Raw genomic sequence first — 25075 nt, 5'->3', positions numbered from 1 at the left:
AGAAAACCAATATTAGGGAAAGGAGGCTGTTTCAGTGGGAATGTGGAAAGCTGGGGAGAAGAGGATAAGAATATAAAACAATGAAATCTAAAAGAGAAATACCTCCAAATATGTAAATTCTTTCTCTTTTGCAAGCTAGTTGACTAGTGTCAAATGACTCAATTCTAATAAATTTAAGGCAGTAGTTTTTAGCCAGGCATAAGGATCAGAATTACTCATTTAGCTTTTTCATAACACAGTTGCCAAGATGCTGACATAACCTTTCTATAACAGAAACCCTGCAAGCAGAACATGGGCAGAGATCTCTTTTGAAAAGTCCCACCAGTTACTCTGAAGCACACTTCAGCTTAAGAAGTACTTTCCTCACATAGTTGCATTTACCCCAAGCCTCACCACTCTGTACTTACAAACAAAATCACAATAACAGCAATGTCTCAAACCTCATGGCCCTCCACATGTAACTGCAGGGTCTCATCCACTCATTTCCATAGCCCCCAAATGTGTAGCACAGAGTTGGAGAGAACTCCTCCCAGATTTTTCTTCTTGGTAGTCCTTGCTGAGGTCCTGGCTAGCAGAGCCACTTGAGAGTAGTACTTGACACTGGCTTCCTGCTCAGAGTGCTAGCTCCTATCCTGGTTCTCCCAAATTAAAACCCTCAAGCCCAAACAGCCTTTGTCATCTCAGAACCAGGCTGTGTTATGTCTAGACATGGTGAAAAGGATGCTCCTTCACAGTCCAGAGGCACAGGCTCACTAAGAGATTGCAGTCTAATCACAGGGCTAGAGAACTCTTACCCTCCCTGCACACCTTACCACCACATTAGTAAAGGCCTATTTATGGAAGTTTCTTTTAGCAGTACATCATATTCGGCTATCATGAAAAATTACAAGGCATACCAAAAGGCAAAAACACAATTTGAAGATACAGAACAAGCATTAGAGCCAGATATGACAGGGATGTTGGAATTATCAGACCAGGAATTTAAAACTCATATGAGTAATATGCTAAGGACTTTAGTGGTTAAAGAAGGCAGTGTGCAAGAACAGACGAGCAATCCTCAAAAACCAAAACAAAGACTGAACGAAACAGAACAGAATATCCAAGTACCTGGGACAACTACAAAAGGTGTAACATATGCATAATGGGAGTACCAAAAAAAGAAAGAAAGGAACAGAAGAAATATTTGAAATAGTAATGACTGGGAATTTCCCCAAATTAATGTCATATGCCAAGCCACAGATCCAGGAGAGCAGAGGCTACTAAGCAGGATAAATGCAAAAAAATAAACAAAAACCAAAACCAGAACCCACAAAAACCCTATACCCTGGCATGTCATTTTCTAATTATGGAAAACCATAGGAGAAGAAAAAAAAATCCTGAAAAAAGTCAGAGGGAAAAAACACCTTATCTACAGAGGAACAAAGATAAGAATGACATCTGACTTCTTGGAAACCATGTAAGCAAGAAGAGCATGGAGCAAAATATTTAAGGTGCTGAGAGAAAATGATGTTCTTCCCTAAATTGTATTCTGCTTCATCTCCTTGGCCCTTAAGCCACATGATGGGTACTTCTGTGTCAATGGAAACAGATTCTTCTTGCAGCCCATGTCTCCATCAGTTCAGTCTAACTGCATGGGACCCATTAGTAAAAGAGACAGCCTCCTGTCCACTCATATGCCTTACCATTTCCGTCTCCAGACTCCATCCTCATTAAAGATACTTTCCTACTATGTGTACTACACACAAATAGCCTCTTTGAACTTTAGCTGTGCCTTTCCATCAAGCACACACCAAAATTTCAAATCCCAGTTTAGGTTGAGCTGAGATCCCTATTATACTAGTAATTCTTCTACGACAATACCCTTTGTCTCAAGTTACCTAAAATCTAACTAAGTCCAAGGGGTTCACAAGGTCTGTGAGATCTACCATATGAATCTACCATATTTAGATCAAGTGAGTTGCTAAACATCAACCTCTGTATTTACCCAGAAAATGTAGTTAATATCCACATTTTCAAACCCAAGGCCCAAGTGCCTTTTGAATTGCCCCATGGGTAAGGGGAAAGGAAAGAGTTGAGAGGGCATTGGGTTGCAAATGTACTATCAGGTCTCCAATCCTAAAAACTATTAGAAAACTTTGCCTATATCATGTCATCAGTTCCTGCTCTCCTATCCCCTACCACCCTTTCTCTGTTTCCTGCCCCACTTACCACTTCCCAAATCTTCTTGCCAGGAATTGTCATTTTTGCAAGTGTCTCCACCATCCAGTCAACTGTTCACGCTAAAAACTAGTTGTCAAATCTGGCTCTTCCTGCTCCTTCCTCTAACCTCCCACAACAAATCTATCACCCAGTTCCATTAGTTCTATATTCTGAATATCTGTTGATTCTAGTGTCACCTTCTTTTCATCCTCACCACGTCTAGTCCAGACTTGATTGACATCATGAGACTAATACTATAAGCCACAACTGACTTCCTCACATCCACTTTCGTAGCCTGAAAATTTTTCTATGTTACAGTTGGAATAATTTCTTTTAATGTCTGCTTCCCTTTATATTAAAAATCTTAAAGTCTTCCTAAATTCTCTAAATATCTGTCTTCAACTATAAATTGAAGATAATTAATTCTACACTGATGTTTATTGTAATAATTTGAGAGAATATAAAATATATGTATAGATAACATGTATATAAAAAGCCTATACTTGACTTGGCATATGTCAGAAGTTATTATTATTTTTTTATTTCAAAGGTAATTTGAGGACATTGAACTAAACAGAAAAACAGAAGTCCTCTCTAGCTCTAAATTCATACGATTGTATGTTATTAAAAGAAGCTGGTACGTACCTAAATTTTAAACTTGATGCTATACTCTTGAGATTTTTCTATTGGTAATAAAATACTGAACCAGATGGACACAGATATGACTTACATTAGGCTATGTCAAAGATGATAAAAATCACTCTTATCTACATATTGCACTTTGCCAGCTCCAGCTCTGTCATCTTTCTTCTTCTCGGTCATAGGTTGCTGCAGGATTGCTTAGGCTAGGGAGTCAAAAGAGTAGAGTCAGAGCTTCAAATAAGTCAAGTCTTAAAACAAACTGAAATAAGGGATTTAATAGAGGCACCGCCCATCTCATCTTTGTCTCAGATGGGCAGGGGTTAGGGGAAACAAATTTCCAGAAGTGTTGGGTCATGTTTTTCAAGTTAACTCTGAAGAAGAGAGAAAGGAACAGTCAGAGAGAGGGACAGCAGGTGGTCTTCTGAGAAAGATTATGCTTTTTAATTGAATTGAACTGAATTAAATTTAACCCGCAACTTCACTCCACCCCAGGATCTCCTCCACAGGAATCTGAGGGTCAAGACACTGGGGAGTGAGAAATTTGTAGTATTTCCTCTGGTTCCTAGAACTATTTCATGTCTTCTGAACCTGTAGGTATATAGTGGCTAGTGAATGGGCTGACTCCTAAGTGTGGAGTAACTACTGGGCAAGGGAGCTGGATAGAGAATAAAGAATATAGAATATAGAAGGAAAATGGTGTTTCTCAGCCCTTGAGATTCAACGTGGAGATGTGAAACATACATCTATCTATCTATCATCTATCTATCTATCTATCTATCTATCTATCTATCTATCTATCTATCCAACACAGTAGATTCTTCAAAATACCTTAGTCTATGGTCTGCTCTTTCCCTGACCCTCTTTGCCAGATTCTAAACTCCTCCTTCATCATCCTATTCTTGAAAGGGAACCCTTGGATCAATGACCCATCACATACTCAGTCTTTCCTGGAATTTCCGCAGACGTGAGAATCACACCATTTCCTTTTCAATCTGTAATAGATAAACATATCTCTCTCAGTGAATGAAGCATGAGTTTATTTGCTTAAGATAAATAAATAAATGAATGAATGAAGTTTGAGAGCTCCCCACAAAGTTGGTTCTTACAGCTTGAATCTCAGAGTCTTCATATGTAAATTGTGGGTAGAATGCCTACATTGTTGGTTGTTATAAGAAACTGAGAGTTATAAATGAAGAACCTTATGCTCTGCTTGGCACAGAGTAGGCAGTTATCTTTTCTCTTAATAAAGATCAATGATATCCCAAATTTGGAAATTAAAATTGCATGCAAATCTGCAGGACATCATAAGGATTTTTCAAATAGTTCAAAGCTCATGGTCCCAGTATACATGTTTAAAAATATCATATAATTGATGACATCCATTAGACTTCCAAGGACATATTTGGCTTTCTATTATGAATTCCAATACTTGAAAACCTTGAGGAAAGTCTTCTGTAATAGAGTATGTCAAATACAAGCTCTGTTTTTGCTTATTTATACTAAATAGCCTTTAACCTCCAAACCACTATGCTGTACAAGATTTATTTACAAAGTCTTCAGCCAGTTAGAGTTCCATGAGTTCTGAGTATACATGAACTTCCCTCTAGCAAATTATTTTGGGTCAGTTTCTCTGATGTGACTTTGATTTCAGCATGTTTGTCCACTTATGTTTAGAAAATACATAGTTATGAGCAATTTTCTTCCATTGTGAGCTATTTTCTTTTAAGAGTATACTGTTTAGGACAAAACTAAATTGATTGAATACATTCCTACATGGCTATAAATTAAATTCTGTAGACAGTGACATGGTCCTAACATCCTAAGCAAGACAGAAATTTATGTAATTTTCAAGATGTTTAGTGAACTCAGTTGACCCATATTTTAAAGAGCATTCAAATTTCTCCCTAGGAAATAATATGAATCACACACAAGCCCACATTTACTTAACATTTTTATCTTTTAAAATGTAGAAAAGCTCTGGTTCCTTTGGTAAGTAAATTACATGTTAGGCTTCAAGATAATTGTTATGTGACTACTTTAGTTGGCTAACCTTGTATTCTCACCAAGGTACAATTTTATTTGAAAAGAAGTTGTTTTAATATGAGGTATGGGGGAGGGGGTTCTGAAAATACAAAATCCTTATCCAAATCTTTAAATATTTGATCAGGTTTTTTCAGCAGATTAGGAAAACCGAAATACAAGGTAAGCGTATTTGAAACTGACATTCATTCATTCCTTTTTTTTAATTTAATCTCTGTATTTGAATGAAGGATTCTTTAAATTCTGTAGTGCGTTACAGCCTTCAGAAGTTTCACACACATGATTTAATATAATCCCAAAATAACCTCCTTTTTATAATTCCCTACCCCTATATTGCCCTTCCCTCCACTCCTCTCCCCACTGATAACCACTAGTTTGTTCTCCATATCTATGAATCTGCTTCTTTTTTGTTTTATTCATTAGTTTGTTGTATTTTTTGGATTCCACCTACAAGTGATACCATACAGTATTTGTCTTTCTCTATCTGACTTATTTCACTTAGCATAATGCCCTCCAAGTTCATCCATGTTGCTGCAAATGGCAAAATTCCATTCTTTTTTATGGCTAAGTAGTAGTATGTTGTTTATATACACCACTTATTCTTTATCCATTCATCTGTTGATGGAGCAACTTAGGTTGCTTCCACACCTTGGCAACTGTAAATAATGCTTCTGTGAACACTGGGATGGGTATTGTTTTGAATTAGTGTTTTTGGTTTTTTCATTTATACCCAGGAGTAGAATTGCTGGTTCATATGGTAGTTTTATTTTTAGTTTTTTGAGAAATCTTCAACTGTTTTCCACAGTGGCTGCATCAATCTACATTCCCACTAACAGTGTACAAGGGTTCCCTTTTCTCTACATCCTCACCATAATTTGTTATTTGTGTTCTTTTGATGATAGCCATTATGACAGATGTGAGGTGATATCTCATTGTGGTTTTGATTTGCATTTCCTTGGTGGTTAGCCACGTTGAGCATCTTTTCATGTGCCTGTTGACCATCTGTATTTCCTCTTTGGAGAAATGTCTATTCAGGTCCTGCCCATGTTTTAATTGGGTTGCTTTTTGATACTGAGTTGTAAGAGCTGTTTATATATGGTTGATATTAATCCCTTGTCAGTTATATCATTTGCAAATATTTTCTCCTATTCAGTAGATTGTCTTTTCGTTTTGTCAATGGTTTTCTTTGCTGTGCAAAAGCTTTTAAATGTTATTATGTATGAGTTGTTTATTTTTGCATTTATTTCCTTTGCTTTAGGAGACAGATCCAAAAAAATATTGCTGTGACTTGTATCAGAGAGTGTTCTGCCAATGTTTTCCTCTAGGAATTTTATAGTATCCAGTTTTACATTTAGGTCTTTAATCAATTTAGAGTTTATTTTTGTATATGGTGTTAGAGGATGTTCTAATTTTATTCTTTTACATGTAGCTGTCCAGTTTTCTGAATACCACTCATTGAAGGGATCATCTTTTCTTCTTCATATATTCTTGCCTCCTTTGTCATAGATTAATTGATCATAAGTGGGTGGGTTTATTTCTGGGTTCTCTACTTTTTTCCATTGATCTATGTGTCTGTTTTTGTGCCAGTTTCATACTGTTTTCATTACTGTAGCTTTGTAGTATAGTCTGAAGTCAGGGAGCATGATTCCTCCAGCTCTGTTCTTCTTTCTCAAGATTGTTTTGGCTATTTGGGGTATTTTGTGTTTCCATATAAATTTTTAAATTATTTGTTCTAGCTCTATGAAAAATGCCATTGGTATTTGATAGGGATTGCATTGAATCTGTAGAAGGTGACTTTCATTGTTATAATTCATCTTGATACAATTCTTTGTAGAGCATTTATAAAATTATTTCCTAAATGAGCTATTCGTACAGTGAAAAAGCTACCTTCTGCAGAAATCTGATTCAACTATTGATTTAATGCTAAGACACAGCTTATCTTGAGACTACCAGATATACATAATGTTAATATAGCCATAAGCACCTATAGAACACTTTAAACTATTTAAAGTGCTTTTACATACATTATCATTTATCATTTAATCACAGAGAATTACAGACTTTAATAAAATTTTGTGATTGGTCAAAATGCAGGAAAAAAACTAAATTTATATTTCAAATAACTTTTATTAGTATTTTACTGATAAGCAAATAGAGCATTTAACCAGAAGAAATAAATATAGGTTATGAACAAATATGTCAGAAAAATGGTTTTTCATTTAAATATAAAAATGTATATACCATGACTGCTATCTAGCATATTTAGTTCACTCTTTTGAATATATAACTACATGATAACGTGAATGAGTTCCATAAGGGCACTGGCCAGACAACACAAAGCTTGGGAACTTGAGGCTGACATGTTAAAGCCAGGATAGGAATTCAACAAGAAGGAGCTAAAATCCAGAAAGGACATGGAGGGTGCAAACCATTGTTCTTAAGAAGTAGGAATCATAGCTAAGAAAACCAAGTGTGCATAATAGAACCACAGCCTGGAGCTAGGCTGACATGAGAAGCTGATCCAAGGAGGCAGCAAACAGATCCAGCTGGAATGGGATGGGATCCAAAGTCCATGGATTACTGGGTGTGGAATTGGAGTATGAGTTGTATGCCCTCAAGGGTCAGCTGGTACTTATGTATAGGAGGTTGAACTTAAAGGTGCATGTTAGGGAAGACAGATAAAATAGATCAAGTCTTGTTAGTCTTAACTATGTGATTATGGTAACAGTTACCGAAATGAAATTCTATATGTAGATTTGATTTTTTATTCAGAATGCTTTAGTAGGAGTAGTGATACAATTGCTGACTTCTTATTGACTTAAAATATTATTCAAAGTAACACTTATAAGTAACTAGAGATATCAGGATGATTATTAAATATCTACTAAATTCCAATTAAAATTACATATAGGTGATTTTGGAGAGGATGAAGCTTAAACCCTCACCCTAATCAATAAGAATAAAAGTGTTTCATAAAAGCTTTGGATGGAGCACTTTGACTGACATATGATAGAGACCAAAATTATTTTTAATTAAGTATTAATAATTTCTGATTTGTTGCAGTTTGGGGTGATTCCTTTAATAGTCTTATCCTAGCCCTTTTAGGAGTTAAAAAATTACTGCAACTAAATATAATTTTTGTTTTTTTTAACCTATGTAATTATGTAATTCCAGCAAAGCCATTTGCAGGATTCTCAGTTCTGATTTTAATTGTACATATAGGGTCTTTTTTTTTTGACAAAAACTACTTAATTATCCTTCCTTTTTGTGTTCACAAAGGATGTTTCTGCCTCATGTTAGTTTTGATCTCTAATACTTATATTTTTCTGAAAAACGTTCCGAGACATTTTTTGTGTCTAATGAGGTTGAGGGAAATAACTCTCCATTAGAGAATGTTGGTTGATGCAGGAAAAATAACATGGTAAAATAGCAGCTCAAAGGCACGTTTACAAAATGCATACCTCTATTGGCTTATTGTGAATTTATTTGATTCACCAAATCAAGCTCTGGAGCTACTGGTAGGAAAAGAAACTGAAGAGCAGGCAAAAGGAACAGAAATATGCTCAGGACTCAAGGGAAATTTCAAGACTTCCCACTTCTAAGGGCCTAAAAGTTCAAAAGTTATACTTACTGCAGTTTGGCTTCAGTGTGTGCCTTGAATTAAATATTTGAAATAGCATTTTATCCAAAGACAAGTATATAGATTAAAAAGCAAAATTAAAATGCCTGCAACTAATACCAATGTAGGAAGTCCATCTCTTCTCATCTCCTGACCTCCACCCGACATTAGGAGGTTGACCTTCACTGTTTGTTGGCCCAGGAAAAGAAATCAAACATCACCCCCAAAAGTTGTCCTGGCGAGACCAGTTCTTCTGGGAACCATACATCTTTTATAAGTCTCTTGATAATATAATTGATGATGACTTGGTTTGCTTCTTTAAGCTCCTATTTTTCTATGCCCTGCAAACTAGTGCAAACTAGTCCCAGTACAGCCAGCAGTATGGCTACTGTAGAAGTAAGAGATCGAGATCAATTAAAATCTGATAATCAGGACTGGGTTTGTGAGAGGGTTTGGGGAGATAGAGTTTTCTTCTATGCCCAGAAAAATATATTTTTGCACTCTTAGATGCTGCATGCTAAATTTAATGAAAATTTAATGATAACTGTGTGTTTGTTTGTATGTGACTAGGTGTTTTCCAATATCCTGGGAGAATGCTGAAAAATACACATACATGTATCCACACACACTTAGTAGAGGCATAAAGACCAACTGAGCTGCAATAAAGCTTAGTTTAATCTTCAAACTAGAACGAAGGCATTACCATCAATAAAACCTTCACAGTCAGACTACTGGTATCCTCACTTAGGCCTGAGATCTCCATCCTGGCAGCCTTGGAGATAATCAGGGAAAGTCTCTTAGATACTTTGGCTGCTTAGCTCCAAATGCCAACAGGGATAGTGATTTTAATCAACAGTTAGCTGTTCTCCTTTCTGCCTCACCCTCACCTGCCATCACACCCACACATGTATTCGTGAATGGGAACTACTACTCTGCAATCCTTAACGCCTTCTGTATTCAGGTGAGCATTCCCACATCTGTCTTCCTTCTGCTCTTTCCTCAGACCAGAGTGTCAAGATATGAGCATATGTACACAGAAACACATAGCAATCTTCTAAATATTTATTTGGCTAAGAGTCCAGCAAATTCTAGTACTCTGAGGATTAACTAGTCACTTTATTTCTTTTGGAAGGCTCTACTTTAACTGAAGCCCAACATTTTGTTTATCTTCCACTGTTTATCTTCCAAGGAACATGCTCAAATGTACTCATCATGAAAAAGTACCTGCTGTGGAAATACATTTTAAAATTGTGAGACATGAAGGCTTTTTTTGAGGAAGAAGGGTTATTATCTAATTTTTTTAAGATTTTTGATCCCTTGTAGGAGTGGACAAAGTGGAAGATTCTTAGAGATTTTAAACAACTTAACTTTGAATACTATTTCCAGCCCCTCTTTAATGTATAAAGTTAAGCAGATACACTTTTATGTTAAATAGATACTTGAAACCTATAAATACAAACAAATTTCATTTAATTGTTTTGACCTTCTCCTCCTGCAACAACACATTCTGAAGAACTGCTAACAAACAGTAAAAGAAAGATTTGCATTTAAGAGGCCTTTATTTCCACAATCATGCACTAGTATGGGGTCTAATGAATAATGCAAAAACTCAGTGGCAGGAGGCCAAAGAGAGAATAAAGAAAAACAAAGAGGGAGATAACAAACAACTCCACAAACTATGTCATTAATCTTTGAATGACTGGGAATTGATTATTATTGAGCTGTTTTTTTGTTTCAGTTATTGATTAGAGAAGGCTGACTTTGCAGAGCATCATCTGCAAAGTGTGATTGAACAGAGGCTATCTCAAAGGCTCAAGTCCCTATTTTTTTTCCCTAAATGGATGTCAGTACTACAACTATATAAGTCATATATCATTAAGAAAAGAAATTAAGATTTGGTTTCTTCTCTAAATATATTTTCATCAAAGTAAATTAGAAATAAAGGAACTCAGAGACTTAATTGCTTGTCTCAGTGGCTGGATTTTTGACATTTATATTTAAACAAATAATTCTAATATGATGTAAGTGTTATATTCAAAATATGTACTATGGGAAGATAGACAATAAATTATATGAATAGCAATTAATATATATATTCTTAGCCTTTTTTGACCCATTTTATTTGACACATTTTATTCAATTATCAGCATTCAACAAATATTTGTTAAGCACATATTGTATGCTAGATGTTTCCATTTTAACAATGCCAACTGTTGCCACAAATGCTCTTTTGAAACAAAGATTATTAAATAAATGGGGATTAATGGAGAGCATTGATGATTTATTTGCCTTGGGAACATGAGAGGGAGAAAGAGTTTAGAGACCTAGCTAGGACTAGAGGTGTGCTAGCAAATGTTTAACAACTGGTTCTCCCAGGTTTAAAGAAAAAACGGAGGCCCCATTTGTACTGTATGTTAATTAATGTAGTATATATACCACCATCATGTTTGAATTTCAGTCTACCAACCTGACATCACATCACTGATTGTGGAGTTGGAAAGAGACAAACACAATCTGTTCTCCTAATCCGTTATGAGCTTACTCTAACACATCATTATTAGTACCCAACAGACAATGGCTTGCCAGAGTCACCCTGAGAGCCTATCTATTATGACTATGTAACAGGCAGAACTGAGAGAGGTTAATTAGCTTTGTAGAGTGGCTCATGACTGCCCATAGATATATTTATATATTCCTGCATTGTCTTTATCTCTCTTCTTTTAGAGCATCTACTCTCATATGCTGTCTTTCTTTAGCTTTCTGCTACATTGAGCAACTGACCTCTGCTACCACAAAGAGAAAAACAGCTTCTGCTATAGGAAGTTGGCGATAACTTTGAGCTACTTCTGCAACATGTTTCACCGTTTTTTCATGCAATATTAAAAAGATGTCTACTCAGGAATGAGATTTAATAAAATCAGTAAATGTTTCTGCTTCATCAAGGAAATTCTTCAATAAAACTTGCTAACTTGCTGTTTTCACTGAGGATATGTTAAGATGAAGAGTTCGATGACTATAAGCCTTAATTAGAACTACATTTCCAGAAGTTTACCCACCCTTGCTTTTGTACCATCAAAGCAAATGTCAAAACAATTTAAAGGGCTCATAATATCTTAGCATTATTATGAAAATAATTTTTACCTTGCAAACCCCCTTAAAGCATCTCTGGGCCTCCTGCAGGTCTATGGACAACACTTTAGGAGCTACCACTCTAGTCTAAAGTCATAGATGTCCCTTGGTTTGGTTATTGCAGTAGGCTCCCCACATTCATTCTGGCCATTTTGTAATCCGTTCACCAACACACAGCCAAAGTGGACTTGTACTGAAGCAATTCTAATCATGTCACTTCCTACTCGGAGCCCTCTATGATCTGGTCCCTGCCTACCTCTGCAGCCTCACCTTTCTTTTTTCTCTTCCATCTATTTGCAGCAGCTGCACTACTAGCATCTTTCTGTTCTTCCAACACAGTGGATTCATTCTTGCCCCAAGGTCTTTGCATGTGCTTCTCTTTATATTTGTAATGCTTTCTCCATACTCCACTGACCTGCTTTACTGGACCCCTCCTGTAGCTTTAAACATAAATCTCACTGTAAGAGGCTTTCCTTATGTATTCCTTGTTAGATTAGATCCTCCATCATAAATTCTCACATTCTTGTAATTGTGTAATTAGTGTTGTACTTATTTTTGAGATCTGCCTCCTCCATGAGACCATACTATTCTCAAGAAAGAGACTGTGTCTGTCATGCTCTCCACTGTATTCCTAATATACAGATTAAGGGCTTTGAATGTTGTCTGAATTGATTGAAAGATGTCATCTAGCATGAAAAAGAAGGAACTGAAAGATTATCTACATATAAATATCAGTCTGTTTGCTCCTTTGATCATGTACAACACTGACCCTTTGTACCTCAATTAATCCAGCACCAAAGTACCTCAAAAAGACTCTCAGTATTTCTTAAAAAGTGCAAACTGGAATTACAGAGAGCACATCCGTCATTCCCCCAGGAATCAAATTGGAGACAGACCAGCATGGCTGTACTCAAAATTGAAACTCCAATAATGAAGAGTTTATCATAGGGATACTTTTGTCATTCTTTAATTTCTCTTTCCTTAAAGATGATGTCTTTCCAAGAAGACTTCTAAACTCTTCATTCAAATAGACTTCAGATGCGGGGTGTGCGAGTGACTGTTTACCAGCCGCCTAGGGCTGAGGGCTGAGCAGCCAGGGAAAATAATAAATAAACTTCAGACAATCTATAGCTATGTTCCAGCAAATATCTGAACTCTGGCAGTAAGCATAGCTCAGCCCCAAATGTGGACTTCCACTACACTTTATCCAGTGATTTTATTATCTCATCCATTCCTCTATTTTTAGTAAAAGTATTGAAGTATGTACTAGCTCTGAGTCAAATCTGTAACTTCTTGACTTTCTGGAAAAATTATCATACTCCCAAGCTTAACACCATGGTCAGTCTTACCTCTACAGAATGCTGTAGCTTTTCTTCTGCTAGAGGAAAGTGTGCCAGAAATTAACTCCAGGAGGCTCTGAGTTCTTTAGAGTATGCCCAGTGAGGCTTGCACATGTCTTATGCCAGGTGGATAACCAGCAGGTGACTGTACACAGAAACCTAAGAAAGTACACTAGAAATTATAATTTTTAATATTTTTTACTTGATTCAAAAAAAGTCTAAAATAAGACTTCCCAAATTACTCCTATAAATATTCACCATTAATTCTACCCAAAATGAAATTGATGCATCTTACACAATGCAATGTATGAACAATTCATATTAAGTCATAAAACTCAGGATTGCCTGCTGATGAAAAGTGAAAGTTTTGGTTAACTGGCTAAATATTTTATTTAGTGTCTCAACTACATTTAGAATCATGTGAGACATTGTTTCCTTTTTCTATTTCCTGCAGTATTCCTCCCAAAGCTAGAGTTTGTTTTAAAAAGATAAAGATTAAACACTGCAGTGAATTATATCCACGCTCATGTGCAAACACCTTTTTCTTTTGGCTTGTCTTTGTGAATATTTGAAATCTAATATTTATTATATTGTGTTTGAAAAAGAGACAGGGTAAAATGCAGCTTGAAAAAGAGAAGATGGTAACTGTAAGAGATTTAATTACAGTGACCCACCATAATTGGGTCAGCAAGAGGCTAGGAATGAATTTGTTTGTAATGGAAATAGGAACTTTTCTGGAATGTTTAAATAGCTGGTACTGCGCCATTGCCTTGAATATAATCAGTCATTTTTTAGATTAGGTTTGAGAAAGGAATCCCAGGTGGAAAAGTTCAAAGTAGGAGGGTAGTATCTAGAGAATAGCTAGTGGTTGTGCTTGGAAACCTAGACGTCAAGAGACCACTGAAAGGGCTGATTGCCGAAAGGAAGAAAGCAGCAGGAATCCTGTAAGTGTGGACGTATCAAGGAATAATTCCATCCTCTGCAGCAGTTGGATGACATTGTTACTGAATGGTTTGGAATTTACCTATGTCTTTTTATATTTGCTGTTTCTAATTTATTTTTCTATTTGTACTATTTGATTTTAGGCTAATCACCCAAATGATGAGTCAGCACTCTATCATTCTGTTGTACCTCCTTTAAAGAAATTTTTGCACACAAAAGCTATAAGACTAAATGACTTGTCTGTGGTGTAGTACAGACAAATTTCTTGACCTCATAAAAGCTGATTGCATGATTTGCACATTATACTGCTTCTTACTTTTGCTTTCCTTCTTGCTTCCTTTAAGCATGTTTTTTCCATGGGTAGTGCCTTCTCCAGAGCTAGAGCAAGGGGAAGGCAACACTTCAAAGTCAAGCCAGTTATGTTATTAGAGGAACACTTTGAGAAAAGTATGGAAAAATAAGAAATTACCAGCAAAGGTGAGGTTTGTAAATCACCTATGAATATAATTGATTCATATTACAAATTCTCTCTTTTTCTAGAATACCACTGTCTGGTAGAGCTTTCTGTGATGATGGAAATGTTCTGTATGTGTGCTGTTCAATGCAGTTACCACTAGTGCAACTGAGTAACTGAATTTTTATTGTATTTTATTTTAATCATTTTAAATTTAAATAGCCACATGTAGCTAATAGTTACTGTGCTAATCAGCAGAGCTCTCAAAAATGCCTTTTAGTTATCATGCTCAGCTATACAAAATCATTTCGTTAACGCCAAACATACCAATTTAGAAACCATGATTATTTGACTTGAATTGAGCTATTCTATCATTGACTTTTTGAACTATGAAGGAAATGGCTGATAATCAGATTAATAATAAAAAAAATTGTAGATCAAAAGTTTAACTTTCATAGAGACAGGAACTCATTACAAAACCTAGTTTAGAACTATTAAAACTATTTATAAATTAATATAGATAGATAAAATTTGTAGATGACAAATCACTCATTATTTATTGATGTGAAGAAGTTCTAAATAGACCTTTACTTGGAAACACTCTTGTGATGGTTAATTTTATGTGTCAACTTGACTGGGCTAAGGAAGGCCAGATGGCTGGTAAAACATTATTTCTGGGTGTGTCTATGAGGATGTTTCTGAAAGAGGTTAGCATTTGCATTAGTAGACTGAGAATAGAGATCCTCCCTCATCAATGCAGGTGGGCATCATCCTATCAGTTGAGGGCCTAAATAGAACCTAAAAGTAAAAGGAAGGCATCTCTCTCTCTTCCTGAGCTGGGCTGTCCGTCTTCTCCTGCCCTTGGACATCAGAGCTCCTGGTTCTTGGACCTTGTGACTCTGAGACTTACACTATCAGCTTCCCTAGTTCTCAGGCCTTTGGACTCATCCTGAATTATACTACCAGCTTTCCTGTCTCTCCATAACTATATAAGCTAATTCTGGTAATAAATCTCCTCTTATATATGTATATCTGTATATATCCTATCCTATTGGTTCCATTTTTCTGGAGAACCTGCCTAATACAGCTCTTTAATAAGCAGTTATTCATTTATTTGAACTATATGCCAGACACTGGACTAGTGCTGGAGATTTTTTAAAAGACTTGCCCTCAAGAAGCTCATTTTTGTCCTAGAGATTAAATATGTATCTTTGAATTATTCAAGTTTAATATTAATATAAATATTAATATACTTAACACCTTGAAGACATGCAAGGACATTAAACAGTGTCCCCCAGAAAAGCTCATTTTTAAAGATGTCAGCAGCATTTTATCTTATGTACTTCAGTTTTCATACTTTTCACATAAATAATAGTGAATTTTCCCAGATTAGTATAAAATAATGGTTTTTAAGATTTTACTTAATTGTGCTTTATACTGATTATTATTTATATGATTTATAGTTTCTTTAGTATGATATATTGGTGTATATAGTGTATATGTGTTATATATATATATATATATATATATATATATATATATATATATATATCTCAAATATTTAAGGCTTGGCCTACATTTTTAGGTAACAATAAGTTTAAAACTTTCCCAACATTTAAACCATGATTTAGATTTATACATAGTAAATAGTGCAAATGTACTAAGTACTATATTCCTCATAGTGCTATAAGTGCTGTAAGTTTAACCATAAGAATAACCATATGTATATAAAGAGTACTAATTTATTCTTTTAATTTCTTGCATTATTTTAACACCTAATATTTGCTATCATAAAAAATGATTAATTGATTTGCATTTAGTGAAAGGGACTTAATATGTTAGCCTTTCCAAGAATATTGAGCATGGGCTGTAGAACCAGACTGTCAAATTGTTCAACCCCCGGCTCTCTCACATACCAAATATAACCTCATCATTAAACTTATCTGTGCTTCAACTTCCTCACTGGAAAAGTAGAAAATAATATTTGTCTCTTCATAGGATCATTATGAGAATTGCATTAAAAGAATCATTAAAAGTGCTTCACATAGTCCCTGACACATGGTGGTGCTCAATAAAACTATTATTATTATTATTATTATTATTATTATTATTATTATTATTATCATCATCATCATCATCATCATCATCATCATCATCATCATCATCATCACTATTGGGAATATTGCAGGGTAAACTAGATACACTTCAGACCCTTTATCACCTACTTAGAGGAGATATTTGAGGAGACAGAGCTTGCCAATGTTCATGCATTATTATAGTATACCAGGTATCTTCAAAAAACTAAGCTGGACTTTAAATACTGGAAAATTTTTACTTTTGGTATCCAAATTTGTAGATGAAATCTTCAGGTATTTTTATTTCCTTATAGAATGTTAATTTATTTATCTTTTTCCTCTCAGGACAAGGTTAGAGAATCCACACCGTTTTGTAATTTTGTGCTTTATTTTAAAGAATATATATTTGATGTGGAGTCATTGCAGAAGATGTCCCCCATGTTGAAAACAAATATATTTTTCTTTGAAGGACATGTGTATATGAAATTTGAAAATAAAGGCTTTACTCTGTGTGCCTCTAAAGCCAAGGAATGGATATATTAAAAATGGGAAACTTTTTTATATTAAATACTGCCCTAGAAAGGATGTAGTATTTGAGAACAGCTATGATCCAAAGGCATGATCAGAAATTTTCAAGTAGAGTATTGAATTAGATGTCTAAGTGCCACCATGCACTCAGTAAACATTTCGCTGGCAATGCAAATCAAATTGGGAAAACTGAGTATCTCAGTAGTGCTGCTAATTTCTCAAGCCGCAAAGATTTATATCTTTGAATTCATGCTTAAGTCAGTATTATAGTGTGTGGAATGTTCCATGAGTTTTGTTTAAACCCTACATTAAAAGATATGTACTTATAATTCCACTCCTCAACTATATGCTTATAAGGAGATTTGAAGGAAATAACAGACTCCAAATTGGAGCGCTAAATAGGGAAATGTGGACAGTAAGTGTGCTTTGAACCCCTATTTCTCTCTTTGTATTAGCTTTGAGACCGTTAGCTGCTATAACAAATAAATTTACAAATTTACAGTATGATAGCTCAAATGCAGTAAACTTTTATTTCCCACTCATTTTAAGTCGAAAGTGGGAATTCCTGGTTGATGGATGGTCTTTTCTGAGCAGAATTCAGAGACCCAGGCTTCTTCCAGTTTTGGCTCCATCATTTTCAGCATACGGTTTCCAATATAACAGGCTACTCTTCAACCAATCAAAAGGGGAAGGCATAAATATCATTAAGTGGAAAGTTTTCCTGGACCAAGCCTGGAAGTGGACCAGGCCACTTCCTCTCATATTCCACTGGCTGGAACTCAGTTACATGGCCACACCTCACTTCAAAGGGAGCTGGATGCGGGGAGGGTATAACTCAGTGGTAGAATGTGTGCACGAGGTCCTGGGTTCAATCTTCAGGACCTTCATTTAAACAAACAAACCTAATTACCTCTTCCCCCAGCAAAAAAAAAAAAAAAAAAAAAAAATTCAAAGGAAACTGGAAGATATAGCCCAAGATATGCTCAGGATGATGGGGAACAGTGCTACACTCCTCTTGATAATCTACAGCCTACAGAATATAGGTTCCTCTCCTCAATCGCTAGTGCTCTCCCAGCTCCCTCCATCACCTCTTCAATTTCTGGAGGAAAGTAGTCTATTTAATTCACAGTTATGTGTCAGCCCTGGGTGTGCATTTTAAAAGCAGAAACCTGGAGAATGATTACTCACTCCATAAGAAGACAAATGGGGTTTTGTTGTTTTTTTGTTTTGTTTTTGTTGTTATTTTGTGGGGTTTTGTTTTTGTTTTACAAAACAGAATCGAAAAATACTTTAAGCAAGCTCTTTAGTCCACAAAAAAAGGCAAATTCTAAAAACCAATAAATTATTTGGCAAATGGTGAGAGGATGCAAATTAAAGAATAGGGAGTATAAATAGCATTATTCAATTCTGGCTTTTTTCTCATGTCTTTAGCTATTCAGAGTGTAAATTATGGGCAGATTGCTATCTCTACTGGTATTAAGTAAAAGATGTACCTCAACAAGTCAACAACAGAGACCATGTGTCTTAATTCCTATGCTGAGTTATCATGTATAAAAGTGGAAATCTTAAATGCAACATGTTGCAAAACCAAAATCTTAACTTTCTTTCACAGACTTGCTCTACCTACATTCTTTTCCTTCTCTCTTGATGTAACTCTATTGTAAGAGTTGCACAAGACCAAAACTTTAGAGTCATTTTTTACTTCTCTCCTTCTCTCATACCTCTTATCCAAGCCTCTCTCTTCTCTTACCCACAAAATCCTATTGGATCTATATTCAAAACACCCAGAATATGAACACTTCCTCCGATCCTCACTGCTGGATTGGGCCTCCGTCCTCTCATTTGGACTACTGAAATAGACCCCTAACTAATTTCACTGCTTTTGCTTTTGCCTATCCAAGCACCACCTCCACCACGGCTCCCCATCTCCTCCAACACACAGAGCCTACTCTCAATTTACGGGGTTGGGGAAGAAGCAAAAGTTGAAGCAGTGAAATTAGTTAGGGATCTATTGCAATAATCTAGGTAAGAGGCAATGAATGCTCCTACCACTTTCCCTCTCTGTCAGTCCACTTCGGCCATAATGACCTCATTGCTGTTTTTGAACAAACTAGATATTCTCTCCCACTTTTTCTCTAATGTCACCTTCTCAACAAGGCTTATCCTGAGTGCCCTATTAAATATTTCAATGTTTTCCATCCTCCTACCCAGAATTTCCAAAACCTTTTAAACCGATTTTTCTTTTTCTTTTTTTAATTGAGATGTAAATAATATAACATTATATTATATAGTTTCGAGTGTACAGCATAGTGATTTGGTATTTGTGTATGTTGCAGCATCATTACTACAAGACGTCTGGTAACATCTATTACAACATATAACTACCAAAAAAATTTTTTTCTTGTGAAGAGTACTTTTAAGATCTACTCTCTTAGCAACTGTCAAATAGGCAGCACAGAATTTTTAACTATAGTCACCATGCTGTACATTACATCCCTATGATATATTTATTTTATGACTGAAAGTTTGTACTTGTGCCTTTTGACCCCCTTTATCCATTTGGTCCACCACTCTCCCCCTGTTCTCTGTATCTGTGAGCTTGTTTTTTTTTTAAGATTCCTCATATAAATATGATCATATAGTGTTTGTCTTTCTCTGGTTTACTTATTTCACTTTGCAGAATGCCCTCAAGTTCCATCCATGTTGTGGCAAATGGCAAGATTTCATTTTTTATGACCGAATAATATTCTGTTATGTCTATATACCACATTATTTATTTCTCAGTTAACATTTAGGTTGTTTCCACATCTTTGACCATTGTAAATAATTCAGTGAACATGAGGGTGCATATATTTTTTTGAATTAGAGTTTTTGTTTTCTTCAGATAAATACCAAAAAGTGGAATTGCTGGATGATATGGTAGTTCTATTTTTAAGTTTTTGAGGACCCCTCCAATACTGTTTTCCATAGTGACTGCTGCATTAACTTACATTCCCACCAGTAGTGCACAACAGTTGCCTTTTCTCCACATCTTTGCCAACACTTACTATTTCCATGTCTGGTAGCTCCTTTGTAAGCATCTTTGCCACAGACATCTTTGCCACAGTAATTTTTTGCTGCAAATATTTTTGCCATGTAACTACTTAGCCATAAGGCAATTTTGCCACAAAAGATAAAGTAACAAAAATAAAAGAGGGACATTAAAAAGACATAAACATGAAACATGAGAAATTAATAATGAAATTACAGAGACTTCATTGCAAAATACAAAATATTTGAATACATTTAAAATATGTGTATATTTATGGCAATACTGCACAAATAATTTATTTTACTTTATGGGTTGTGCCTAAGCACTTGTCTTCCAAGTCTTTTTTACATAGTATTTTACATTAAAAAAATTTTTTTGTTGTTCATTTATCCTTCTCCTTGTTCAGCATCACACTTTTTCTTTTTTTACCAAAATTTCTTCCTTCATTAAGAGAGTTTCCAAATACTGGGATGCATATTTATAACCGAGCTTTGTGTTGCATTGTAAAAGCCTTCCACACTATTGTTTGCTCTTGGAATATTGTGTCACACACATGTCTATTGATAGGCGTTCCGAAGTTCTATGGCAAATGTGGATTTGGCCTCTTTCTTTTCCAATGTAGTGTGTTTCAAAATAAAAAACCAACCAGTCATCATCTGTCATGATTTTTGTATGTATATGTCAAACCAAACTGTCAACCATTTGTTTTATTTTTATGGCAAAATTGCCTTACACCCAATTAGTTATGCATCAGAAATGCTTGTAACAAAGATGCTCATAGCAAAATTACCTAGAAAATTATTTCTTGTCTTTTTAAAAATTTTTAAACATTTTTTATTGAGTTATAGTCATTTTACAATGTTATGTCAAATTCCAGTGTAGAGCACAATTTTTCAGTTATACATAAAGATGCATATATTCATTGTCGCATTTTTTCGCTATGAGCTACCACAAGATCTTATATATATTTCTCTGTGCTATACAGCATAATCTTGTTTATCTATTCTACATATGCCTGTCAGTATCTACAAATTTCGAACTCCCAGTGTGTCCCTTCCCACCCCTCTTCCCCTTGGCAACCACAAGTTTGCATTCTATGTCTATGAGTCTGTTTCTGTTTTGTATTTATGTTCTATTTTTTTTAGATTCCACATATGAGCGATCTCATATGGTATTTTTCTTTCTCTTTCTGGTTTACTTCACTTAGAATGACATTGTCCAGGGCCATCCATGTTGCTGCAAGTGGCATTATGTTGTCATTTTTATGGCTGAATGGTAGTCCAATGTATAAATATACCACATCTTCTTTATCCAGTCATCTGTTGATGGACATTCAGGCTGTTTCCATGTCTTGGCTATTGTAAATAGTGCTGCTATGAACATTGGGGTGCAGGTGTCATTTTGAAGTAGGGTTCCTTCTAGATATATGCTCATGTATTCTTGTCTTTTTAATAATAGTCATCCTAACAGGTGTAAAGTGATATCTCATTGTGGTTTTGATTTGCATTTCTCTGATGATTTGTAATGCTGAGCATCTTTTCACTTACCTGTTGGACATCTATATGTCTTCTCAGAAAAATGTCTATTCAGTTCCTCCCATTTTTAAATAAGATTTTTTTTTTTGCTATTGTGTGAGATATATTTGGCTGTTAACCTTTTATCGGATATATGATTTGCAAAAATATTCTCTCATTCAGTAGTTTGTCTTTTCATTTTGCTGATGATTTTGTTTGCTGTGTAGAAGTTTTTAGCTTGATATAGTCTCACTTGTTTATTTTTGCTTTTTTTGCCTTTGCTTTTGGTGTCAAATCCAAGAAGTCATCATCAAAACTGATGTCAAGGAGCTTCCTTGAATTTTCCTTTTTATGTAATAACTCTCTAACATATTTCATAACTTGCATGATTTTTATGTTTATTGTTTGCCTCTCTCCCAGAATGTAAACTCCACAAAGCAGAGATTTCTCTTGTCATTTTTTTTCCCATTGCTGTCTTTCCAGTGCCTGGAAGAGCACATGGCATATAACGGACTCTCCATGAATATTTATTGTATGTTGAGTGAATTTTTCTAGACAGCAATATTACTTAAAAATTGATAATCCTATCAGTTTTAAGCCTTTCTAGTTCACTATTACATGCTAGAGAAGTTTAATCAAAATTCTTGGAAACAGTATTTCTCAAGATGTGTTTGATGGAAAATTAACTTCACAAAATACCCATGTCAGATAAGTTTCTAAAACATGGCATACTGTACCTCCCTCTTGGGGATTTGCAAATTCTATTAGTACGTTATAGTCTCTGAGATAGTCTGCTGTAAAGAAACCTGTTTAACTGTAATCCAGCATTTCTCAAGTTTACTTAATGTAACTCTTTTGTTATGGTGCAACTATTAGCATCCAATAGAATTATTGCTCTGAAGCTTACACTGGGAAAATATTTTTCTAGACCAGTGGTTTAAAAATAATAATATCCAGATGGGATTTAACCCAGAAATGAAAGATGGTCTCAATGTATGAAAATCAATCATCATGATACAGTATATTAACTAAATAAAAGATAAAAGCCACATGATTATCTCAGTAAAGGCACACAAAGCATTTGACATAATCCAAAATTCTTTCATGATGAAAAACTCTCAACAAATAAGGAATAAAAGGGAACTTCTGTTAACAAACAAAAGTTTGGGTAACGCACGTTTGCTGCTGGTGGTGACTAGGTTCTTTGCCGTCTCAGAAAGAATTCAGAAATGGGACACAGAGGTTAAGAAAGTAAAGTGAGAATTTATTAAGGAATAGATAGTACACTCTCAAGGAGAGAGCAGGCAGGCTCAGGTGAGCAGCTTCCCTGTGTTTCTTTGGCAAGTTGGTTACTTAGTGTGTAAAAATGAATGGGCAGAATATTCACTGGGGAGGGAAGGGTTTGGTGGTGTGTTCACTGGTTTTTATTGAAACTCCGCCTTCCCAAAGGGAGGAGGGATTTTTGTCCTTATTTAGTCTGGATAGGAAGTGTTGTGGCATTGGTACATAATGTGTACTTCTAATCTGCAAGGCTAATTTTATTGAAATGAGGACATAATGAGCAAACTGTCACATTTGGACACTGGAGATTCCTGCCTTTTCCTACCTTTCTTTTTTGTCCTCCAGGCCACTTGTAAACCCAAAATGTTTGACTGCTTATAGCCCAGAGGTTCCTGCTTTTTTTCTCTGCCCAGAGACCCCTGTTGTTTACATGATACAGAGTTTCCTGCATTTGGCCTGTGCCCCTCCTTTTTGCCCAATTCCTGGCATTTGACCTGATACCCCTTCCTTCCTCTGCTCATACCTGGCTATCTGCCTGCTCCAACACAGTGAGGCCAAACAAACTGAAACATCAAAGTTTGGAGCAGAGAAAGGTTTATTGCAGGGCCAACCAAGGAGAATGGGTGGCTCATTCTCGAAAAACTCAAATTCCCCCATGGTTTTGGGGGAGAAGTTTTAATAGGCAAAATTTGGGGTGAGGGCTGTAAGATGTGTGACTATCTTGTGATTGGATGGTGAAGATGTAACATGGTGGTGTTCCAGGAATCTTGTGCTCAGCCTAAAGTTGCCATCCTCCACCTGGGTGGAGACCTTAGGAATTCAAAGATATTGTTATGTATGTTCCTTGAGGTGGAACCAGGACCCCTGCCCCAAGTCTGCATCATTGTTTCTTGACTCTTCCTCCCTTGTTTCTGCATTCTTTCCCTTCCTTCACTGTTTGAATTGGCCTTTAGAATTCAGGGAAGGACAAGGAGGCTGAATGAAACCTATTTCCTATAAATAAGAACAGAGGACATGGAAAGGATTGGTACCAGGGAAGACCCCATAGGGTCCTGCTCTGTTTCATTTCTTCTTCTTGATAAAGGGCATCTACAAAAAACAAAAACAAAATCACAGCTTAAGTCATACTCATTGGTGAAAGACTGAATGTTTTCTCCCTATAATCAGGAATAAGAAAAGAATATCCACTCAACACTTTTGCATACATTAAACTGGAAGTACTAGCTAGGAATGTCAGACAAGAGAAAGAAATAGAAAAGTCCAGGTTGGAAAGGAAGAAGTAAAACCACCTCTATTTGCAGGTTACATGATTTTTTATGTCAAACACACATGGTTACAGGATACAAAACAAAAATACTCAGTTATATTACTATATACTAGTAATGAACAAACTGGAAATGAACTTAAGAAAACAATTCCATTAATAGTTGTATCAAAAAGAATACTTAGGGATAAATCTAACAAAATAAGTGCAATGTAAGTACACTGAAAACTAGAAAATATCATTAAAAGAAACCAATGAAAACCTAAATAAATGGAAATACATGTTTATAGATGGAAAGACTCAATGTTGTTAAGACAGCATACTACAGCCAAATTAATCTGCAGATTCAACACAACCCCTGTCAAAATACCAGTTGACACTTTTTCCAGAATTTGACTGGCTGATTCTAAAATTCATATGGAGATTCACAGAAACCAAAATAGCAAAAATAATTTTAAGTAAAGCTAGAAAATTCACACTTCCATATTTCAATACTACAAAGCTAAAGTGTGGAACTAGTGTAAGCATAGACAAATAGATTAAAGGAAAATAACTGAGAAGAATTTTACACCAAGATAGTGATGGAGCTGAGATTCAAACCCAAGTCAGACATGAAAATCCATGTTTTCCCCACTACCTCCTAATTTGTGTTGTTGTTCTCTATATTCTCCAAAATACCTACCCAGGACCATGTACCTAGTACTCACTCAAGTAACCAGTGCATGAATGAACAATTCTTATGACGATGACAGTCATCCTTTAAAGAAATAAGTGGTATATAAAGAAGGGTAATTATATCTTTAAGTATAATCCACCAGAAATTAAAAGCTATAATTGTCTATGTTTTGAATACAAAACACAGGTAGAGTTTCTACATTTCTATGCTGTAATGTCCTTCACCATTTAGAATGGATTGGTAAGAATATGAGAAGAAAAAACTATCGCCTGAAATATAAGACACCAGAACTTAAGATCAAAACTAAAATTAGAGTAACCAGGAGACATTCACCTCATAGT

At 35.4% G+C, this 25075-nt stretch overlaps 1 protein-coding gene across 1 annotated transcript in view; it reads left to right on the top strand.

The window, feature by feature from the left end:
* The window catches only part of PDE5A (phosphodiesterase 5A), a 215607-nt gene that overhangs the window by 30093 nt on the left and 160439 nt on the right, over window positions 1–25075 (top strand). The window lies entirely within an intron of this gene.

Source organism: Camelus ferus, chromosome 2 (assembly GCF_009834535.1).
Source record: "Camelus ferus isolate YT-003-E chromosome 2, BCGSAC_Cfer_1.0, whole genome shotgun sequence".
NCBI lineage: Eukaryota > Metazoa > Chordata > Mammalia > Artiodactyla > Camelidae > Camelus > Camelus ferus.
This window is presented reverse-complemented; position numbering and strand designations above follow the sequence as displayed.